The sequence below is a fragment of the Rutidosis leptorrhynchoides genome, chromosome 3 (assembly GCF_046630445.1).
Source record: "Rutidosis leptorrhynchoides isolate AG116_Rl617_1_P2 chromosome 3, CSIRO_AGI_Rlap_v1, whole genome shotgun sequence".
Taxonomy (NCBI): Eukaryota; Viridiplantae; Streptophyta; class Magnoliopsida; order Asterales; family Asteraceae; genus Rutidosis; species Rutidosis leptorrhynchoides.
In genome coordinates, this window is record NC_092335.1 from 404,734,318 (window position 1) to 404,759,498 (window position 25,181).

The following is a 25,181-nucleotide window of genomic DNA, read 5'->3' on the forward strand; positions in this document are numbered from 1 at the left end:
AACAGGGGGTTGTAATAGAAGGAAAGTTGAAGAATGAGATACCCAAAGGATCAGAGAAATATCTTAATATTCGGGAAGACGGAACTTGATATAGGGCTGATAGAATTTGGGTACCAAGGTTTGGAGATGTGAGAGAAATGGTACTTAAGGAAGCACATAAAACCAGATATTCAATACATCCCGGAGTGGGGAAGATGTATAAAGATCTCAAGAAACACTTTTGGTGGCCGGGTATGAATGCCGATATTGCTAATATGTAGGAGAATGTTTGACATGTTCTAAGGTCAAAGCTGAACATCAAAAACCATCAGGTCTACTACAACAACCTGAAATCCCTGAATGGAAATGGAAAAACATTACCATGGATTTCATCACTAAATTGCCAAGGACTACAAGTGGTTATGATACTATTTGGGTAATAGTTGATCGTCTCACCAAGTCAGCACACTTCCTACCAATGAGAGAAGATGACAAAATGGAGAAGTTGGCGCGATTATATTTGAAGGAGGTTGTCTCCAGACATGGAATACCCATCTCTATTATCTCTGATAGGGATGGTAGATTTATTTCAAGGTTCTGGCAGACGTTGCAACAAGCATTGGGGACTCGTCTATACATGAGTACTGCCTATCATCCACAAACTGATGGGCAGAGCGAAAGGACGATACAAATGCTTGAAGACATGCTACGAGCATGTGTTATTGATTACGGGAACAGTTGGGATCGACACCTACCATTAGCAGAATTTTCCTACAACAACAGTTATAATTCTAGTATTGAGATGGCGCCGTTTGAGGCACTTTATGTTAGAAAGTGCACGTCTCTGATTTGTTGGAATGAAGTGGGGGATAGACAGATTACGGGTCCAGAGATAATACAAGAAACTACCGAGAAAATCATCCAAATTCAACAACGATTGAAAACCGCCCAGAGTCGACAAAAGAGCTACGCGGACAGTAAAAGAAAAGATATAGAGTTTGAAATTGGAGAAATGGTCATGCTTAAGGTTTCACCTTGGAAATGCGTTGTTCAATTTGGTAAACGGGGGAAACAAAATCTAAGGTACATTGGACCATTCAAGATTATAGATCGTGTCGGACCAGTAGCTTACCAACTGGAGCTACCTCAACAACTCTCGGCTGTACATAACACTTTTCACGTCTCGAATTTGAAGAAATTTTTTTCTAAAGAAGATCTCACTATTCCGTTGGACGAAATCCAAATCAATGAAAAACTTCAATTCATTGAAGAACCCGTCGAAATAATGGATCGTGAGGTTAAGAGACTTAAGCAAAATAAGATACCGATTGTTAAGGTTCGATGGAATGCTCGTAGAAGACCCGAGTTCACCTGGGAGCGTGAAGATCAGATGAAGAAGAAATACCAGCATCTATTTCCAGAAGATTCGTCAACACCTTCAACAGCTTAAAATTTCGAGACGAAATTTATTTAACGGGTAGGTACTGTAGTAACCCGAACTTTTCCATGTTTATATATATTAATTGAGATTGATATTTACATGACTAAATGTTTCCAACATGTTAAGCAATCAAACTTGTTAAGACTTGATTAAATGAAATAAGTTTCATATAGACATTTGATCACCCAAGTTGACCGGCGATTCACGAACGTTACAAATTTGTAAAAACTACATGTTGTGGTATATATAGACATACATATATGGTTGACATGAGATTATGATGAGTAAGTATCGCACTAAGTATATTAACAATGTGTGATATACATAAGAAATGAGATTACTAAGTTAAGAAACTCGAAATGATATATATAACGACTATCGTTATGATAACGTCTACTAAATACATATGTATCATATTAAGATATTGATACAATATATTTAACATGATAAAATGATATTTAAATATATCATTAAGTGTGTTAACAATGAACTACATATGTAAAAACAAGACTACTAACTCAAGAATTACGAAACGAGACTTATATGTAACGATTATCGTTGTAACGATATTTTAATGTATATATCATATTAAGAGATATTAATACATCATAATATCATGATAACATAATAATTTAACATCTCATTTGATATAATAAACATTGGGTTAACAACATTAATTGAGATCGTTAACTTAAAGGTTACAAAACAACACTTACATGTAACGACTAACGAAGACTTAACGACTCCATTAGAATGTATATATACATGTTGTGTTTTGATATGTATTCTTACACTTTTGAAAGACTTCAAGACACATATCAAAGTACTTCTACTTAACAAAAATGCTTACAATTACATCCTCGTTCAGTTTCATCAACAATTCTACTCGTATGTACCCGTATTCGTACTCGTACAATACACAGCTTTTAGATGTGTTTACTATTGGTATATACACTCCAATGATCAGCTCTTAGCAGCCTATGTGAGTCATCTAACACATGTGGGAACCATCATTTTTTCAACTAGCATGAAATATCTCATAAAATTACAAAAATATTAGTAATCATTCATGACTTATTTACATGAAAATAAAATTACATATCCTTTATATCTAATCCATATACCAACGACCAAAAACACCTACAAACACTTTCATTCTTTAATTTTCTTCATCTAATTAATCTCTCTCAAGTTTTATCTTCAAGTTCTAAGTGTTCTTCATAAATTCAATAAGTATAGTTTCATAAAAATCAAGAATACTTCTAAGTTTGCAAGTCTACTTCCAAGCTTTCTAATCCATTCCAAGTAATCATCTAAGATCAAGGAACCTTTGTTATTTATAGTAGGTTATCTTTCTAATTCAAGTTAATATTCATATTCAAACTTTGATTCAATTTCTACAACTATAACAATCTTATTTCGAGTGAAAATCTTACTTGAACTGTTTTTGTGTCATGATTCTGCTTCAAGAACTTTCAAGCCATCCAAGGATCCTTTGAAGCTAGATCCATTTTTCTCATTTCCAATAGTTTTATTCAGAAAACTTGAGGTAGTAATGATGTTCATAACATCATTCGATTCATACATATAAAGCTATCTTATTCAAAGGTTTAAACTTGTAATCACTAGAACATAGTTTAGTTAATTCTAAACTTGTTCACAAACAAAAGTTAATCCTTCTAACTTGACTTTTAAAATCAACTAAACACATGTTCTATATCTATATGATATGCTAACTTAATGATTTAAAACCTGGAAACACGATGAACACCATAAAATCGGATATACGCCGTCGTAGTGAAACCGGGGGCTGTTTTGGTTTGGATAATTAAAAACTATGATAAATAAAAGTTGTTCTTCTGGGAAAATGATTTTTCTTATGAACATGAAACTATATCCAAAAATCATGGTTAAACTCAAAGTGGAAGTATGTTTTTCAAAATGGTCATCAAGACGTCGTTCTTTCGACTGAAATGACTACCTCTTAAAAAAACGACTTGTAACTTATATTTCTGACAATAAACCTATACTTTTTCTGTTTAGATTCATAAAATAGAGTTCAATATTAAACCATAACAATTTGATTCACTCAAAACGGATTTAAAATGAAGAAGTTATGGGTAAAACAAGATTGGTTATTTTTGCTTGTTATAGCTACGTGAAAAATGGTAACAAATCTATATTAATCATATCCTAGATAACTTATATTGTATTATACATGTATTCTAATATATTATGTAATCTTGGGATACCATAGACACGTATGCAAATGTTTTGACATATCATATCGACCCATCTATATATAGTATTTGGAACAACCATAGACACTTTATATGCAGTAATGTTGGAGTTAGCTATACAGGGTTGAGGTTGATTCCAAAAATATATATAGTTTGAGTTGTGATCTAGCCTGAGACGTGTATACACTGGGTCGTGGATTGATTCAAGATAATATATATCGATTTATTTCTGTACATCTAATTATGGACAACTAGTTGTAGGTTACTAATAATGACAGCTAACTTAATAAACTTAAAACAGTAAAACCTATTAAAAATGTTGTAAATATATTTTGAACATACTTTGATATATATTACATATTTGTTATAGGTTCGTGAATGGACCAGTGGCCAAGTCTTACTTCCCGACGAAGTAAAAATATGTGAAAGTGAGTTATAGTCCCACTTTTAAAATCTAATATTTTTGGGATGAGAATACATGCAGGTTTTATAAATGATTTACAAAATAGACACAAGTACGTGAAACTACATTCTATGGTTGAATTATCGAAATCGAATATGCCCCTTTTATTAAGTCTGGTAATCTAAGAATTAGGGAACAGACACTTTAATTGACGCGAATCCTAAAGATAGATCTATTGGGCCTAACAAACCCCATCCAAAGTACCGGATGCTTTAGTACTTCGAAATTTATATCATATCCGAAGGGTGTCCCGGAATGATGGGGATATTCTCATATATGCATCTTGTTAATGTCGGTTACCAGGTGTTCACCATATGAATGATTTTTATCTCTATGTATGGGATGTGTATTGAAATATGAAATCTTGTGGTCTATTGTTACGATTTGATATATATAGGTTAAACCTATAACTCATCAGCATTTTTGTTGACGTTTAAAGCATGTTTATTCTCAGGTGAATACTAAGAGCTTCCGATGTTGCATACTAAAATAAGGACAAGATTTGGAGTCCATGTTTGTATGATATTGTGTAAAAACTACATTCAAGAAACATATGTCGATGTAATATATTTCTATTGTAAACCATTATGTAATGGTCATGTGTAAACAGTATATTTTAGATTATCATTATTTGATAATCTACGTAATGCTTTTAAAACCTTTATTGATAAAATCAAGGTTATGGTTGTTTTAAAAATGAATGCAGCCTTTGAAAAACATCTCATATAGAGGTCAAAACCTCGCAAAGAAATCAATTAATATGGAACGTTTATAATCCATATGAACGAGACATTTCAATTTTCACCATATTTTAGCTTCAATTACAAGCTTTAATCATCATAAAAACAACCATCTTTCAAGAACACTTCAAGAATCATATCAAGTCTTCATGACTACTTCCAAGCTTTCTAATCCATTCCAACTTATCATCTAAGATCAAGAAACCTTTGTTATTTACAGTAGGTTATCTTTCTTATTCAAGGTAATATTCATATTCAAACTTTGATTCAATTTCTATAACTATAACAATCTTATTTCAAGTGGAAATCTTACTTGAACTTGTTTTCGTTTCATGATTCTACTTCAAGAACTCTCAAGCCATCCAAGGATCCTTTGAAGCTAGATCTATTTTTCTCATTTCTAGTAGGTTTATCCAGAAAACTTGAGGTAGTAATGATGTTCATAACATCATTCGATTCATCCATATAAAACTATCTTATTCGAAGAGCTAAACTTGTAACACTAGAACATAGTTTAATTAATTCTAAACTTGTTCGCAAACAAAGTTAATCCTTCAAACTTAACTTTTAAAATGAATTAAACGCATGTTCTATATCTATATGATATGCTAACTTAATGATTTAAAACCTGAAAACACGAAGAACACCGTAAAATCGGATATACGCCGTCATAGTACAACCGGGGGCTGTTTTGATTTGGATAATTAAAAACTATGAAAAACTTTGATTTAAAAGCTATACTTCTGGGAAAAAATGATTTTTCTTATTAACATGAAACTATATCCAAAAATCATGGTTAAACTCAAAGTGAAAGTATGTTTTTCAAAATAGTCATCAAGATGTCGTTCTTTCGACGGAAATGACTACCTCTTTCAAAAATGACTTGTAACTTATATTTCCGACTATAAAGCTATACTTTTTCTATTTAGTTTCATAAAGTTAAGTTCAATATGAAACCGTAGCCACTTAAATCACTCAAAACGGATTTGAAACGAAGAAATGACGGGTAAAACAAAATTGGTAAAAACTACTCATTTTAGCTACGTGAAAATTTGTAAGAAATCTATTCCAACCATAACTTAATCAACTTATATTGTATATTATGTAATCTTGAGATACCATAGACACGTATACAATGTTTCGACCTATCATGTCGACCCATCTATATATATATATATATATATATATATATATATATATATATATATATATATATATATATATATATATATATATATATATATTGCGGAACAACCATAGACACTTTATATGCAAATGTTGGAGTTAGCTACACAGGGTTGAGGTTGATTCCAAAATATATATATAGTTTGAGTTGTGATCAATACTGAGATATGTATACACTGGGTCGTGGATTGATTCAAGATATATATTAAGTTATTCATGTACTACAAATTATGGACTACTAACATTGGACTGCTAACTGGACAACTAAAATCATCAACACGTAATAAAGAAAATATTGTGAATATATTTCGATCATATTTTAATATATGTATATATTGTTATAGGTTCATAAATCAACCCGTGGCCAAGTCTAATTCTCGATGAATTAGTAATCTGTGAAAGTGAGTTATAGTCCCATTTTTACTTTTTAAATTATTTTGGGATGAGAATACATGTAAAATTTATAAATGTTTTACAAAATAAGCACAAGTTCATGGAACTACATTCTACGATTGATTTGTTATACCGGATATCTGTACTTATTATTATTATGCTTGGTAACCTAAGAGTTAGTGAAAAATACTAATTGACGCGAATCCTAAAGGTAGATCTACGGGCACCAACCACCCCCATTTTCGAATAGTGGAAATGCTTTAGTACTTCGAAGAGTTCTTGTCATACATTTGAATAGTGGAATGTATGATGCCAGATATCTTAAGCGCTCTATGTTAAGGTCGGTTACCAGGCGACTCATCGTATGAATGATTTTTGCAGTTGTAATGATCATGCGCATTTAATTAAATGAAATCTTGTGGCTTATTAAATGTTATGATTATTATGTAGAAATTAAACCTATGACTCACCAACATTTTTGTTGACGTTTTAAGCATGTTTATTCTCCGGTGAATATTAAAAATGCTTCCATTGTCGTATGCCAACCCAAGGTCAAGATTTGGAGTCAGCATAATTGTTTATATTGTTTAAACTTGCATTCGGAGTATTTGTTGTAATATATTTGATCATATTGTAATGGGTTGTGTAAAAACTTATTTATTTGAGGAGATTGTCTTTGATAGACAATCTAAATTATATCATTAAGACCTTTATTCAATAATAAAGGTTATGGTTATTTTTTTAAAAAACGAATGCAAGATTTGAAAAACGTCTCATATAGAGGTCAAAACCTCGCAAAGAAACAAATTAATATGAAACGTTTATAATTAATATGAACGGGGCATTTCAGTTGGTATCAGAGCGTTGGTCTTAGAGAATCAGAAATTTTTTCATTAGTGTGTCTAACTGATTTTTGATGCATTAGTGAGTCTGGACTTCGACCGTAATTATTTTAAAAATGATTGCTTAATATAATTGTTGAAAACATAAGATTATTAATATATAAATATTATAAGATATATCATTCTCTTAACGTGCCTGCTATTATGTGATAGATGACTTCATCTGATCATATAAGCATCTCTAGTGATTTAGATTTCATTTACTTATCAAGTGATTCGGAGGCTGAGTCAAAGCGTACGACTTATGAACCAACGGAAAAGTTAACTTTTGGTGCTACCATTAAAGTGGAAAATTGTTGGAAAAATTGGGAATATTCACAATTGCCAGTAGAGGTTCCAGAAGAGGATCAAGAAGAAGATCCCAAAGAGGAACCAAAGAAGAGGATCCTGAAGAAGTTGTGGAAATTACCAAACCACAACGTGATTTGGGAAAATCTTTGGCTGTTATACCCGATCCCAAACCCGATGAACCTATTATGACCCAAAATGTTTGTGATCATCCACCTGAACCACCTAAGAGACCAGTTTATAAAATGACCGCTCGTATAAGGACTACTGGTTTTGCCCCCAAACAATTAGCCAAAAGAACCAATTGGGAGGAATTGGAAAAAGAACTATCCAAACGAAAATCCAAACGTTTGGCAGAGAAAGAAACAACGTCAACATCTAAGAAATCTCGCCGTTCTTGAACCATCGGCAGCTATCCTGTATACCATGCATTGTATAATATGTATTATATTGTGTGTTTAAGTTTGTAAGAAAATCCGCAATGTAATTTTCCTTATGATTGTATAATAATAAGAATAAGCATGGAAGGTTTATTATTATTATTACAACTTATTATTACGTAGTAACGTAATAACTTACCTTAGTTTTTCATATTAGAATTTTAGTAGTTAATTTGTGTGTTAGCTGCTAAGTATGAACATTATTATAGTTATAAAACGCTAATATGAAGAAAAAGCTTTTATAATAATAAGTTCATATTAAGCTACAAAATACTTTTTGGCTACTTCTAAAATTCTATATGATTAACTCAGTCGGCTATTTTTGAAGGAAATGGCTCCTCCAGCTACTAGGCAACAACAATTGAACACAGAAGAACTTCAAACTTTCGCTACAAATATGGCTGCAGTGGTGAATGCAATGAACAACAATAACCAATCGGGTTCCAGCAGTGGAGGAAACAATGGCAACTGGGTAGGATGTTCCTACAAAGCTTTTATGGCCTGTAAACCCAATGAGTTTGAAGGAACTGAAGGACCCGTTGGACTAAAGCGGTGGACAGAGAAGGTTGAAGCCGTGTTCGCAATCAGCAAATGCGCAGAAGAGGATAAAGTTAAGTATGCCACACATACTTTCAGGGGTACTGCTTTGACATGGTGGAATACCTATATGGATTACGTAGGACAGAATACCGCCTACGTACTTCCATGGTCTGCTTTTAAGCACATGATGAAGGAAGAGTACCGTCCCAGAACCGAAATCAACAAGCTCAAGATAGAGCTTAAAGCACTAACAACCCAAGGGTTAGATGTTACTACTTACGAGCGACGTTTCAATGAACTGGCTTTAATGTGTCCTGGAGCATTTGAGGACGAAGAAGCAAAAATTGAAGCATTCATAAAAGGGTTGCCGGAACGAATCCTAGAGCATGTAGGTGCTAACGATCCTGCAACAATGCAGAAAGTGAGACGTATAGCCCACAAATTGATAGGCCAAATTACAGGAAGGATAAAGAAAGAAGCGGCCGAGGAGGCCATAATGAAACAGGGAAAAAGAAAGTGGGAGGAAAGCAGTGATCAGGGTCACCAGTACAACAACAACAACCGCAACAATAATCGCAACAACGACTCAACAACAATAACCCTAACAACAACAACAACAACAACAACAACAACAACAACAACAACAACAACAACAACAACAACAACGACAACAAAAGGCAAAGAGCTATATGCCCCAGGTCTGATACATTTCATCCGGAATGGTTTTGTAGAGAATTATGTACCAAGTGTAATAGTAATGACCATATTGCGGCAAAGTGTGAAGTCTACAGACCAAATATAAACAAAGGAGTAAATAATGCCGGGACAAATAATAACGGCGTTGTTTGCTATGGATGTGGAAAACCGGGCCATAGGAATGGAAATAGGCAAGGCCGTGGGAGAGCCTTCAACATTAATGGGGAGAAAGCACAGGAAGACCCGGAGCTTGTTACGGGTACGTTTCTTATCAACAATACACCTGCTTATATTTTATTTAATTCGGGTGCCGATAGAAGTTATATGAGTAGAGAATTTTGTGCCAAATTAAATTGCCCGTTAACGCCTTTGGATAAAAAGTGTATAGTTGAAGTAGCAAACAGTAAACTAATTAAGGTTGATAAAATTTTCCGAAATCGAAAAATTAGTTTAGTTAGCGAAACGTTTGTAATTGATTTAATACCGGTGGAATTGGGTAGCTTCGACGTAATTATTGGAATGGACTGGATGTCCAAGGTGAAAGCCGAAGTTGTGTGTCATGAGAAGGCGATTCGCATTCCAAGAGAAAATGGGTTACCCTTAATGGTGTACGGAGAAAAGGGTAATGCCAAATTAAATCTTATTAGTAGTTTGAAGGCGCGCAAACTAATAAAAAAAGGTTGCTATGCCATACTAGCACACGTCGAGAAGGTTGAAAAAGAAGAAAAGAAAATCGATGACGTTCCTGTTGTAAGAGAATTTCCTGAGGTGTTTCCGGACGAATTACCGGGACTACCTCCACACCGATCATTTGAATTTCAAATATATCTTGTACCAGGAGCCGCACAAATAGCTCGTGCTCCATATAAACTTGCACCCAACGAAATGAAAGAATTACAAAGTCAGCTACAAGAATTATTAGAACATGGTTTTATCCGATCGAGTACGTCACCATGGGGAGCTCCAATTTTATTCGTTAAAAAGGAAGATGGGTCTTTTCGCATGTGTATCGATTACCGTGAGCTGAACAAAGTAACCATCAAAAACCGATACCCTTTACCCCGAATCGATGACCTATTTGATCAACTCCAAGGTTCGAGCGTATACTCCAAAATCGACTTAAGGTCGGGTTATCATCAACTGAGGGTTAAAGAAGCCGATATACCAAAAACAGTCTTCAGAACTCGTTATGGCCAATACAAATTCATGGTTATGCCATTCGGTTTAACCAATGCACCCGCAGTTTTCATGAACCTCATGCACCGAGTATGTAGTCCATATTTAGATAAGTTTGTTATTGTCTTTATTGACAACATCCTTATCTATTCGAAGAATAACCAAGAACACGAACAACACTTGAGACTTGTGTTAGAGTTGTTAAGAAAAGAACAACTTTATGCTAAGTTCTCTAAATGTGCTTTATGGTTAAATGAAATACAATTTCTTGGCCACGTAGTCAGTAGTAATGGTATCAAAGTTGATCCCGCCAAGATTGAAGCCATCAAAAATTGGGAGACCCCGAAAACTCCAACACAAATACATCAATTTTTGGGTTTAGCCGGTTACTATAGGAGGTTTATTCAAGATTTCTCCCGAGTGGCCAAACCTTTAACCGCATTAACACACAAGGGGAAGAAGTATGAATGGACTTCCGAACAAGAGGGTGTCTTCCAATTGTTGAAAAAGAAGTTGACTACGGCACCTATTTTATCGTTACCCGATGGAATGGAAGATTTTGTTATCTACTGCGACGTATCAAGAATGGGTTTTGGGTGTGTTCTTATGCAATGAAAGAAGGTGATTGCATATGCTTCTCGACAACTCAAAATTCATGAACAAAACTACACCACACACGATCTGGAATTGGGCGCCGTTGTTTTTGCATTAAAGATGTGGAGACATTACCTATATGGGGTCAAGTTTATCGTATACACCGACCACAAAAGTCTCCAACATATTTTAAATCAAAAGCAACTAAATATGAGGCAGCGTAGGTGGGTTGAGCTGCTAAATGGTTGTGATTGTGAAATCCGTTACCATCCGGGGAAAGCAAATGTGGTAGCCGATACCTTGTGTCAAAAGGAAAGAGAACCTATTCGAGTAAAAGCTATGAACATGATTATTCATACTAATCTTACTACTCGAATAAAAGAGGCACAACAGGAGGTTTTGAAGGAAGGAATTTTTGGAAGGGAAATACCCAAAGGATTAGAAAAACAGATTAATATTCGGGAAGACGGAACCAGGAATTTAGCTGAAAGAATTTGGGTACCAAAGAATGGGGATTTGAGGTAAGTGGTACTAGATGAAGCACATAAAACCAGATATTCAATACATCCCGGAGCGGGGAAAATGTACCAAGACCTCAAGAGAAACTTTTGGTGGCCAGGAATGAAGGACGATATGGCCACATATGTAGGAGCATGTTTGACTTGTTCTAAAGTCAAAGTTGAGCATCAGAAACCATCGGGTCTACTCCAACAACCTGAAATCCCAGAATGGAAATGGGAAAATATTACCATGGATTTCATTGCTAAGTTACCAAGAACCGCAGGTGGTTATGATATGATTTGGGTAATAGTCGATCGTCTTACTAAGTCAGCACACTTTCTGCCAATAAAAGAAGAGGATGGTATAGAGAAATTAGCACGATTATACCTGAAAGAAGTTGTTTCTAGACATGGTATACCAATCTCTATTATCTCTGATCGTGATAGCAGATTTACTTCTAGATTCTGGAAGGCATTACACGAAGCGTTGGGAACTCGTCTAGATTTAAGTACTGCCTATCATCCACAAACTGATGGGTAGAGTGAAAGGACGATTCAGACACTCGAAGACATGCTACGAGCATGTGTTATTGATTTGGAAGCAGTTGGGATCGACATCTACCGTTAGCTGAGTTTTTCTACAACAACAACTATCATTCTAGTATTGAGGCGGTACCATTCGAGGCACTTTATGGGAGGAAGTGCAGGTCCCCGATTTTTTGGAGTGATGTGGGGGATAAACAGATTACAGGTCCAGAAATTATCCAAGAAACCACCGATAAAATCATTCAGATTCAGCAACGATTGAAAACAGCCCGTAGTCGACAAAAGAGCTATGCGGATGTTAGAAGGAAACCTTTAGACTTTGAGGAAGGTGATATGGTTATGCTTAAGGTATCACCTTGGAAAGGTGTTATTCGTTTTGGTAAGCGGGGGAAATTGAGTCCAAGATACATTGGGCCATTCAAGATTGAAAAACGTATTGGGCCAGTGGCCTATCGACTTGAGCTACCTCCACAATTAGAAAAGATTCATAACACCTTTCATGTTTCAAACCTGAAGAAATGCCTAGCTACCGAAGATCTCATTATTCCTTTAGACGAGATTAAAATTGACGAGAAACTAAATTTTGTCGAAGAACCCGTTGAAATTATGGATCGTGAGGTCAAACGACTCAAACAAAGTAAGATACCAATCGTTAAGGTTCAATGGAATGCTCGTAGAAGACCTGAATTTACTTGGGAACGAGAAGACCAAATGAAGCTGAAGTACCCGCATTTCTTTTCCGATATCGCACGTTAACTAGGTACTATTCTAAATTTCGGGACGAAATTTAATTTAACGGGTGTGTAATGTAACGACCCGGATTTTTCCGCTAATATGTAGAAGATTAATATTTACATAATTAATTTTTCCAACATGTTAAGCAATCAAACTCATTAAGACTTGGTTATTTGGAATGAATTTTATACAAACATTTGGACACCCAGTCTGTCTGACGATTCACGAATGTCATATATCGTAATAATTAATTAAAGGAATATATATTTGGATATATATATTTATGATTTGATTAAATGATATTTAAGTATCTCATTAAGTATAATAACAATGAGTTATATATATAAGATGAGACTAATAACTTAAAGACTTCGAAACAATATACATATATGTAACGATTATCGTTGTAATAGTATTTCACACATATATATATATATGATATTAGATATGATAATACACCATGTCAACATGTTAACATAACAATTTAACATCTCATTTAAGTGTAATAACAATGGGTCAATTATATTTAACAAGATCGTTAACTTAAAGGTCTCAAAACAACACTTACATGTAACGACTAACGATGACTTAACGACTCCGTTAAAATGAATATACATGTAGTGTTTTAAGATGTATTAGTACACTTTTGAAAGACTTCAAGACACATATCAAAGTACTTCTAGTTAACAAAAATGCTTACAATTACATTCTCATTCATTTTCATCAAAAATTCTACACGTACATATATGGTATTGTACTCGTATAATACGCAGCTTCTAGATGTATTTACTATTCATCTATACTAATAAAAATCTGCTCCTTAGCAGCCTTAAATGATTAAGGATTATGTAGGAACCATCATTTGTCAACTTGCATAAATTATTTAGCAAGAAAACGATCTTAAGTATCTTTTTTTCTTTATAAAATGTAAAAAACGTATTCATGAATGCACACCATTTCTTCACTCCATTTTCTCATACTTACACTCCAATTTCTCTTTCAAAATACTCCTAACATCATACTTGATCATCTCCAAGCATTTTCACTATCTTTTAACTTCAATTACAAGCTTTAATCATCATAAAAACAACCATCTTTCAAGAACACTTCAAGAATCATATCAAGTCTTCATGACTACTTCCAAGCTTTCTAATCCATTCCAACTTATCATTTAAGATCAAGAAACCTTTGTTATTTATAGTAGGTTATCTTTCTTATTCAAGGTAATATTCATATTCAAACTTTGATTCAATTTCTATAACTATAACAATCTTATTTCAAGTAGAAATCTTACTTGAACTTATTTTCGTGTCATGATTCTACTTCAAGAACTTTCAAGCCATCCAAGGATCCTTTGAAGCTAGATCTATTTTTCTCATTTCCAGTAGGTTTATCCAGAAAACTTGAGGTAGTAATGATGTTCATAACATCATTCAATTCATCCATATAAAACTATCTTATTCGAAGAGCTAAACTTGTAATCACTAGAACATAGTTTAGTTAATTCTAAACTTGTTCGCAAACAAAGTTAATCCTTCTAACTTAACTTTTAAAATCAATTAAACACATGTTCTATATCTATATGATATGCAAACTTAATGATTTAAAACCTGGAAACACGAAGAACACCGTAAAACCGGATATACGTCGTCGTATTACAACCGGGGGCTGTTTTGGTTTGGATAATTAAAAACTATGAAAAACTTTGATTTAAAAGCTATACTTCTGGAAAAATGATTTTTCTTATGAATATAAAACTATATCCAAAAATCATGGTTAAACTCAAAGTGAAAGTATGTTTTTCAAAATAGTCATCAAGATGTCGTTCTTTCGACGGAAATGACTACCTCTTTCTAAAACGACTTGTAACGTATATTTCCGACTATAAAGCTATACTTTTTCTGTTTAGTTTCATAAAGTTAAGTTCAATATGAAGCTGTAGCCACTTAAATCACTCAAAACGGATTTGAAACGAAGAAATGACGGGTAAACAAAATTGGTAAAAACTACTCATTTTAGCTACGTGAAAATTTGTAAGAAATCTATTCCAACCATAACTTAATCAACTTATATTGTATATTATGTAATCTTGAGATACCATAGACACGTATACAATGTTTCGACCTATCATGTCGACCCATCTATATATATATTGCGGAACAACCATAGACACTCTATATGCAAATGTTGGAGTTAACTATACAGGGTTGAGTTGTGATCAATACTGAGATATGTATACACTGGGTCATGGATTGATTCAAGATATATATTAAGTTATTCATGTACGACAAATTATGGACTACTAACATTGGACTGCTAACTGGACAACTAAAATCATCAACACGTAATAAAGAAAATATTGTGAATATATTTCGATCATATTTTAATATATGTATATATTGTTATAGGTTCATAAATCAACCCGTGACCAAGTCTAATTCTCGACGAATTAGTAATCTGGGAAAGTGAGTTATAGTCCCATTTTTACTATTTAAATTATTTTGGGATGAGAATACATGCAAAATTTATAAATGTTTTACAAAATAAGCACAAGTTTATGGAACTACATTCTACGATTGATTTGTTATACCGGATATCTGTACTTATTATTATTATGCTTGGTAACCTAAGAGTTAGTGAAAAACACTAATTGACGCGAATCCTAAAGGTAGATCCACGGGCACCAACCACCCCCATTTTCGAATAGTGGAAATGCTTTAGTACTTCGAAAGGTTCTTGTCATACATTTGAATAGTGGAATGTATGATGCCAGATATCTTAAGTGTTCTATGTTAAGATCGGTTACCAGGCGACTCATCGTATGAATGATTTTTGCAGTTGTAATGATCATGCGCATTTAATTAAATGAAGTCTTGTGGCTTATTAAATGTTATGATTATTATGTAGAAATTAAACCTATGACTCAACAACATTTTTGTTGACGTTTTAAGCATGTTTATTCTCAGGTGAATATTAAAAACGCTTTCGCTGTCGTATGCCAACCCAAGGTCAAGATTTGGAGTCGGCATAATTGTTTATATTGTTTAAACTTGCATTCGGAGTATTTGTTGTAATATATTTGATCATATTGTAATGGGTTGTGTAAAAACATATTTATTTGAGGAGATTGTCTTTGATAGACAATCTAAATTATGTCATTAAGACCTTTATTCAATAATAAAGGTTATGGTTGTTTTTTTTTAAAACGAATGCAAGATTTGAAAAACGTCTCATATAGAGGTCAAAACCTCGCAAAGAAACCAATTAATATGAAACGTTTATAATTAATATGAACGGGGCATTTCAGACTATAACTCACTTTCACAGATTTTTACTTCGTCGGGAAGTAAGACTTGGCCACTGGTCGATTCACGAACCTATAACAAATATGTACATATATATCAAAGTATGTTCAAAATATATTTACAACACTTTTAATACATTTTGACGTTTTAAGTTTATTAAGTCAGCTATCCTCGTTAGTAACCTACAACTAGTTATCCAAAGTTAGATGTACAGTAATAAATTGATATATATTATCTTGAATCAATCCACGACCCAGTGTATACACGTCACAGGCTAGATCACAACTCAAAGTATATATATTTTTGGAATCAACCTCAACCCTGTATAGCTAACTCCAACATTACTGCATATAGAGTGTCTATGGATTTTCCAAATAATATATATAGATGGGCCGATATGATATGTCAAAACATTTACATACGTGTCTATGGTATCCCCAGATTACATAATATATTAGAATACATGTATAATACAATATAAGTTAGCTAGGATATGATTTGTATAGAATTGTTACAATATTTCCCGTAGCTACAACAATCAAAAAATATCCAATCTTGTTTTACCCATAACTTCTTCGTTTTAAATCCGTTTTGAGTGAATCAAATTGCTATGGTTTTATATTGAACTCTGTTTTATGAATCTAAACAGAAAAAGTATAGGTTTATAGTCGGAAATATAGGTTACAAGTCATTTTTGTAAGAGGTAGTCATTTCAGTCTAAAGAACGACGTCTTGATGACCATTTTGAAAAACATACTTTCACTTTGAGATTAACCATGATTTTTGGATATAGTTTCATGTTCATAAGAAAAATTATTTTCACAGAAGAACAACTTTTAAATCAAAGTTTATCATACTTTTTAATTATCAAACACAAAACAGCCCGCGGTGTTACTACGACGGCGTATGTCCGATTTTACGGTGTTTTTGTGTTTCTAGGTTTTAAATCATTAAGTTAGCATATCATATAGATATAGAACATGTGTTTAGTTGATTTTAAAAATCAAGTTAGAAGGATTAACTTTTGTTTGTGAACAAGTTTAGAATTAACTAAACTATGTTCTAGTGATTTCAAGTTTAAACCTTCGAATAAGGTAGTTTTATATATATGAATCGAATGATGTTATGAACATCATTACTACCTCAGGTTTTGTGGATAAACCTACTGGAAATGATAAAAATAGATCTATCTTCAAAGGATCCTTGGATGGCTTGAAAGTTCTTGAAGAAGAATCATGACACGAAAACAAGTTCAAGTAAGATTTCCACTCGAAATAAGATTGTTACAGTTATAGAAATTGAATCAAAGTTTGAATATGAGTATTACCTTGTATTATAAAGATATCTTACTGTAAATAAGAAAGATTTCTTAAGGTTGGATGATCACTTTACAAGATTGGAAGTAAACTAGCAAACTTGGAAGTATTCTTGATTTTATGAAACTAGAACTTATAGAATTTATGAAGAACACTTAGAACTTGAAGATAGAACTTGAGAGAGATCAATTAGATGAAGAAAATTGAAGAATGAAAGTGTTTGTAGGCATTTTTGGTCGTTGGTATATGGATTAGATATAAAGGATATGTAATTTTGTTTACATGTAAATAAGTCATGAATGATTACTAATATTTTTGTAATTTTATGAGATATTTCATGCTAGTTGCCAAATGATGGTTCCCACATATGTTAGGTGACTCACATGGGCTGCTAAAAGCTGATCATTGGAGTGTATATACCAATTGTACATACATCTAAAAGCTGTGTATTGTACGAGTACGAATACGGGTGCATACGAGTAGAATTGTTGATGAAACTAAACGACGATGTAATTGTAAGCATTTTTGTTAAGTAGAAGTATTTTGATAAGTGTCTTGAAGTCTTTCAAAAGTGTATGAATACATATTAAAACACTACATGTATATACATTTTAACTGGGTCGTTAAGTCATCGTTAGTCGTTACATGTAAATGTTGTTTTGAAACCTTTAGGTTAACGATCTTGTTAAATGTTGTTAACCCATTGTTTATTATATCTAAAAATATGTTAAATTATTACATTATTATGATATTATGATATATTAATATATCTTAGTATGATATATATACAGTTAAATGTTGTTACAACGATAATCGTTACATATATGTCTCGTTTCGAAATCATTAAGTTAGTAGTCTTGTTTTTACATATGTAGTTCATTGTTAATACACTTAATGACATGTTTATTATCATTTATCATGATTAAACATAGTGTATCAATATCTTAATATGATTCATATGTATTTAGTAAGACGTTGTTATAACGATAATCGTTATATATATCGTTTCGAGTTTCTTAATTCAATAAACTCAATTTTATGTACACAACTCATTGTTAAAATACCTAATGAGATACTTACTTATCATAATATCATGTTAACTATATATATAATCATATATATGTTATCATATAGTTTTTACAAGTTTTAACGTTCGTGAATCACCGGTCAACTTGGGTGGTCAATTGTCTATACGAAACCTATTTCAATTAATCAAGTCTTAACAAGTTTGATTTCTTAACATGTTGGAAACACTTAATCATGTAAATAACAATTTCATTTAATATATATAAACATGGAAAAGTTCAGGTCACTACACTAGCTTCATCCCCGAATACACATCGGCATATTATTCCATCGGGACAACTTTTAAACAAATGTGGATCTTCCCTGAAATAGTGTTTTATATCACTAAAGAATTTCTTTAGTTTTTGGTACGATAACCCTTTTTCAAGGAATCTACATACTAAGTAGTTTGCATAGTCTGCATGAAATGTCCCGTTCTTATTGATTAAAAACGTTCCATATTAATTGATTTCGTTGCGAGGTTTTGACCTCTATATGAGACGTTTTTCAAAGACTGCATTCATTTTTAAAACAAACCATAACCTTTATTTCATAAATAAAGGTTTAAAAAGCTTTACGTAGATTATCAAATAATGATAATCTAAAATATCCTGTTTACATACGACCATTACATAATGGTTTACAATACAAATATGTTACATCGAAATCAGTTTCTTGAATGCAGTTTTTACACAATATCATAGTATGCAACAGCGGAAGCTCTTATTATTCACCTGAGAATAAACATGCTTTAAACGTCAACAAAAATGTTGGTGAGTTATAGGTTTAACCTATATATATCAAATCGTAACAATAGACCACAAGATTTCATATTTCAATATACATCCCATACATAGAGATAAAAATCATTCATATGGTGAACACCTGGTAACCGACATTAACAAGATGCATATATAAGAATATCCCCATCATTCCAGGACACCCTTCAGATATGATATAAATTTCGAAGTACTAAAGCATCCGGTACTTTGGATGGGGTTTGTTAGGCCCAATAGATCTATCTTTAGGATTCGCGTCAATTAGGGTGTCTGTTCCCTAATTCTTAGATTACCAGACTTAATAAAAAGGGGCATATTCGATTTCGATAATTCAACCATAGAATGTAGTTTCACGTACTTGTGTCTATTTTGTAAATCATTTATAAAACTTGCATGTATTCTCATCCCAAATATTATTAGATTTTAAAAGTGGGACTATAACTCACTTTCACAGATTTTTACTTCGTCGGGAAGTAAGACTTGGCCACTGGTTGATTCACGAACCTATAACAATATATACATATATATCAAAGTGTGTTCAAAATATATTTACAACACTTTTAATATATTTTGATGTTTTAAGTTTATTAAGTCAGCTGTCCTCGTTAGTAACCTACAACTAGTTGTCCACAGTTAGATGTACAGAAATAAATCGATAAATATTATCTTGAATCAATCCACGACCCAGTGTATACGTATCTCAGTATTGATCACAACTCAAACTATATGTATTTTGGAATCAACCTCAACCCTGTATAGCTAACTCCAACATTCACATATAGAGTGTCTATGGTTGTTCCGAAATATATATAGATGTGTCGAAATGATAGGTCGAAACATTGTATACGTGTCTATGGTATCTCAAGATTACATAATATACAATACAAGTTGATTAAGTTATGGTTGGAATAGATTTGTTACCAATTTTCACGTAGCTAAAATGAGAAAAATTATCCAATCTTGTTTTACCCATAACTTCTTCATTTTAAATCCATTTTGAGTGAATCAAATTGATATGTTTTCATATTGAACTCTATTTTATGAATCTAAACCCAAAAAGTATAGGTTTATAGTCGAAAAAATAAGTTAAAAGTCGTTTTTGTAAAGGTAGTCATTTCAGTCGAAAGAACGACGTCTAGATGACCATTTTAGAAAACATACTTCCACTTTGAGTTTAACCATAATTTTTGGATATAGTTTCATGTTTATAATAAAAATCATTTTCTCAGAATAACAACTTTTAAATCAAAGTTTATCATACTTTTTAATTAACTAACCCAAAACAGCCCGCGGTGTTACTACGACGGCGTAAATCTGGTTTTACGGTGTTTTTCGTGTTTCCAGGTTTTAAATCATTAAGTTAGCATATCATATAGATATAGAACATATGTTTAGTTGATTTTAAAAGTCAAGTTAGAAGGATTAACTTTTGTTTGCGAACAAGTTTAGAATTAACTAAACTATGTTCTAGTGATTACAAGTTTAAACCTTCGAATAAGATAGCTTTATATGTATGAATCGAATGATGTTATGAACATCATTACTACCTTAAGTTCCTTGTATAAACCTACTGGAAAAGAGAAAAATGGATCTAGCTTCAACGGATCCTTGGATGGCTCGAAGTTCTTGAAGCAGAATCATGACACGAAAACAAGTTCAAGTAAGATCATCACTTGAAATAAGATAGTTATAGTTATAGAAATTGAACCAAAGTTTGAATATGATTATTACCTTGTATTAGAATGATAACCTACTGTAAGAAATAAAGATTTCTTGAGGTTGGATGATCACCTTACAAGATTGGAAGTGAGCTAGCAAACTTGAAAGTATTCTTGATTTTATGTAACTAGAACTTGTAGAATATATGAAGAACACTTAGAACTTGAAGATAGAACTTGAGAGAGATCAATTACATGAATAAAATTGAAGAATGAAAGTGTTTGTAGGTGTTTTTGGTCGTTGGTGTATGGATTAGATATAAAGGATATGTAATTTTGTTTTCATGTAAATAAGTCATGAATGATTACTCATATTTTTGTAATTTTATGAGATATTTCATGCTAGTTGCCAAATGATGGTTCCCACATGTGTTAGGTGACTCACATGGGCTGCTAAAAGCTGATCATTGGAGTGTATATACCAATAGTACATACATCTAAAAGCTGTGTATTGTACGAGTACGAATACGGGTGCATACGAGTAGAATTGTTGATGAAACTGAACGAGGATGTAATTGTAAGCATTTTTGTTAAGTAGAATTATTTTGATAAGTGTATTGAAGTATTTTAAAAGTGTATAAATACATATTAAAACACTACATGTATATACATTTTAACTGAGTCGTTAAGTCATCGTTAGTCGTTACATGTAAGTGTTGTTTTGAAACCTTTAGGTTAACGATCTTGTTAAATGTTGTTAACCTAATGTTTATAATATCAAATGAGATTTTAAATTATTATATTATCATGATATTATCATGTATGAATATCTCTTAATATGATATATATACATTAAATGTCTTTACAACGATAATCGTTACATATATGTCTCGTTTAAAAATCATTAAGTTAGTAGTCTTGTTTTTACATATGTAGTTCATTGTTAATATACTTAATGATATGTTTACTTATCATAGTATCATGTTAACTATATATATATATATATCCATATATATGTCATCATATAGTTTTTACAAGTTTTAACGTTCGTGAATCACCGGTCAACTTGGGTGGTCAATTGTCTATATGGAACATTTTTCAATTAATCAAGTCTTAACAAGTTTGATTGCTTAATATATTGAAAACATTTAATCATGTAATTATCAATCTCAATTAATATATATAAACATGGAAAAGTTTGGGTCACTACAGTACCTACCCGTTAAATAAATTTCGTCCCGAAATTTTAAGCTGTTGAAGGTGTTGACGAATCTTCTGGAAATAGATGCGGGTATTTCTTCTTCATCTGATCTTCACGCTCCCAGGTGAACTCGGGTCCTCTACGAGCATTCCATCGAACCTTAACAATTGGTATCTTGTTTTGCTTAAGTCTTTTAACCTCACGATCCATTATTTCGACGGGTTCTTCGATGAATTGAAGTTTTTCGTTGATTTGGATTTCATCTAACGGAATAGTGAGATCTTCTTTAGCAAAACATTTCTTCAAATTCGAGACGTAGAAAGTGTTATGTACAGCCGCGAGTTGTTGAGGTAACTCAAGTCGGTAAGCTACTGGTCCGACACGATCAATAATCTTGAATGGTCCAATATACCTTGGATTTAATTTCCCTCGTTTACCAAATCGAACAACGCCTTTCCAAGGTGCAACTTTAAGCATGACCATCTCTCCAATTTCAAATTCTATATCTTTTCTTTTAATGTCAGCGTAGCTCTTTTGTCGACTTTGGGCGGTTTTCAACCGTTGTTGAATTTGGATGATCTTCTCGGTAGTTTCTTGTATAATCTCCGGACCCGTAATCTGTCTATCCCCCACTTCACTCCAAAAAATCGGAGACCTGCACTTTCTACCATAAAGTGCTTCAAACGGCGCCATCTCAATGCTTGAATGGTAGCTGTTGTTGTAGGAAAATTCTGCTAACGGTAGATGTCGATCCCAACTGTTTCCGAAATCAATAACACAAGCTCGTAGCATGTCTTCAAGCATTTGTATCGTCCTTTCGCTCTGCCCATCAGTTTGTGGATGATAGGCAGTACTCATGTCTAGACGAGTTCCCAATGCTTGCTGTAATGTCTGCCAGAATCTTGAAATAAATCTGCCATCCCTATCAGAGATAATAGAGGTTGGTATTCCATGTCTGGAGACGACTTCCTTCAAATACAGTCGTGCTAACTTCTCCATCTTGTCATCTTCTCTTATTGGTAGGAAATGTGCTGATTTGGTGAGACGATCAACTATTACCTAAATAGTATCAAAACCACTTGCAGTCCTTGGCAATTTAGTGATGAAATCCATGATAATGTTTTCCCATTTCCATTCCGGGATTTCGGGTTGTTGAAGTAGACCTGATGGTTTCTGATGCTCAGCTTTGACCTTAGAACACGTCAAACATTCTCCTACGTATTTAGCAACATCGGCTTTCATACTCGGCCAACAAAAATGTTTCTTGAGATCCTTGTACATCTTCCCCGTTCCAGAATGTATTGAGTATCTGGTTTTATGAACTTCTCTAAGTACCATTTCTCTTATATCTCCAAATTTTGGTACCCAAATCCTTTCAGCCCTATACCGGGTTCCGTCTTCCCGAATATTAAGATGATTCTCCGATCCTTTGGGTATTTCATCCTTTAAATTTCCCTCTTTTAAAACTCCTTGTTGCGCCTCCTTTATTTGAGTAGTAAGGTTATTATGAATCATTATATTCATAGATTTTACTCGAATGGGTTCTCTGTCCTTCCTGCTCAAGGCATCGGCTACCACATTTGCCTTCCCCGGGTGGTAACGAATCTCAAAGTCGTAATCATTCAATAATTCAATCCACCTACGCTGCCTCATATTCAGTTGTTTCTGATTAAATATGTGTTGAAGACTTTTGTGGTCGGTATATATAATACTTTTGACCCCATATAAGTAGTGCCTCCAAGTCTTTAATACAAAAATAACCGCGCCTAATTCCAAATCATGCGTCGTATAATTTTGTTTGTGAATCTTCAATTGTCTAGACGCATAAGCAATCACCTTCGTTCGTTGCATTAATACACAACCGAGACCTTGCTTTGATGGGTCACAATAAATCACAAAATCATCATTCCCTTCAGGCAATGACAATATAGGTGCCGTAGTTAGCTTTTTCTTCAATAACTGAAACGCTTTCTCTTGTTCATCATTCCATTCAAATTTCTTCCCTTTATACGTTAATGCAGTCAAGGGTTTTGCTATTCTGGGAAAGTCTTAGATGAACCTTCTGTAGTAACCAGCTAGTCCTAAAAACTGGCATATGTGTTTCGGAGTTTTCGGGCTTTCCCACTTTTCAACAGTTTCTATCTTTGCCGGATCCACCTTAATACCTTTTTTGTTCACTATGTGACCGAGAAATTGAACTTCTTCCAACCAAAATGCACACTTTGAAAACTTAGCGTACAATTCTTCCTTCCTCAATACTTCTAACACCTTTCTCAAATGTTCACCGTGTTCTTGGTCATTCTTTGAGTAAATAAGTATGTCATCAATGAAAACAATGACAAACTTGTCAAGGTATGGTCCACACACTCGGTTCATAAGGTCCATGAACACAGCTGGTGCATTAGTTAAACCAAACGGCATGACCATAAACTCGTAATGACCATAACGTGTTCTGAAAGCAGTCTTTGGAATATCATCTTCTTTCACCCGCATTTGATGATACCCGGAACGTAAGTCAATCTTTGAATAAATAGACGAGCCTTGTAGTTGATCAAATAAGTCGTCGATTCTCGGTAGTGGGTAGCGGTTCTTGATGGTAAGTTTGTTCAACTCTCGGTAGTCGATACACAACCTGAATGTACCATCTTTCTTCTTGACAAACAAAACAGGAGCTCCCCACGGTGATGTGCTTGGTCGAATGAAACCACGCTCTAAAAGTTCTTGTAATTGGCTTTGCAGTTCTTTCATCTCGCTGGGTGCGAGTCTGTAAGGAGCACGAGCTATTGTTGCAGCTCCTGGTACAAGATCTATTTGAAATTCAACAGATCGATGTGGGGGTAATCCTGGTAATTCTTTCGGAAATACATCGGGAAATTCTTTTGCAATGGGAACATCATTGATGCTCTTTTCTTCAGTTTGTACTTTCTCGACGTGTGCTAGAACAGCATAGCAACCTTTTCTTATTAGTTTTTGTGCCTTCAAATTACTAATAAGATGTA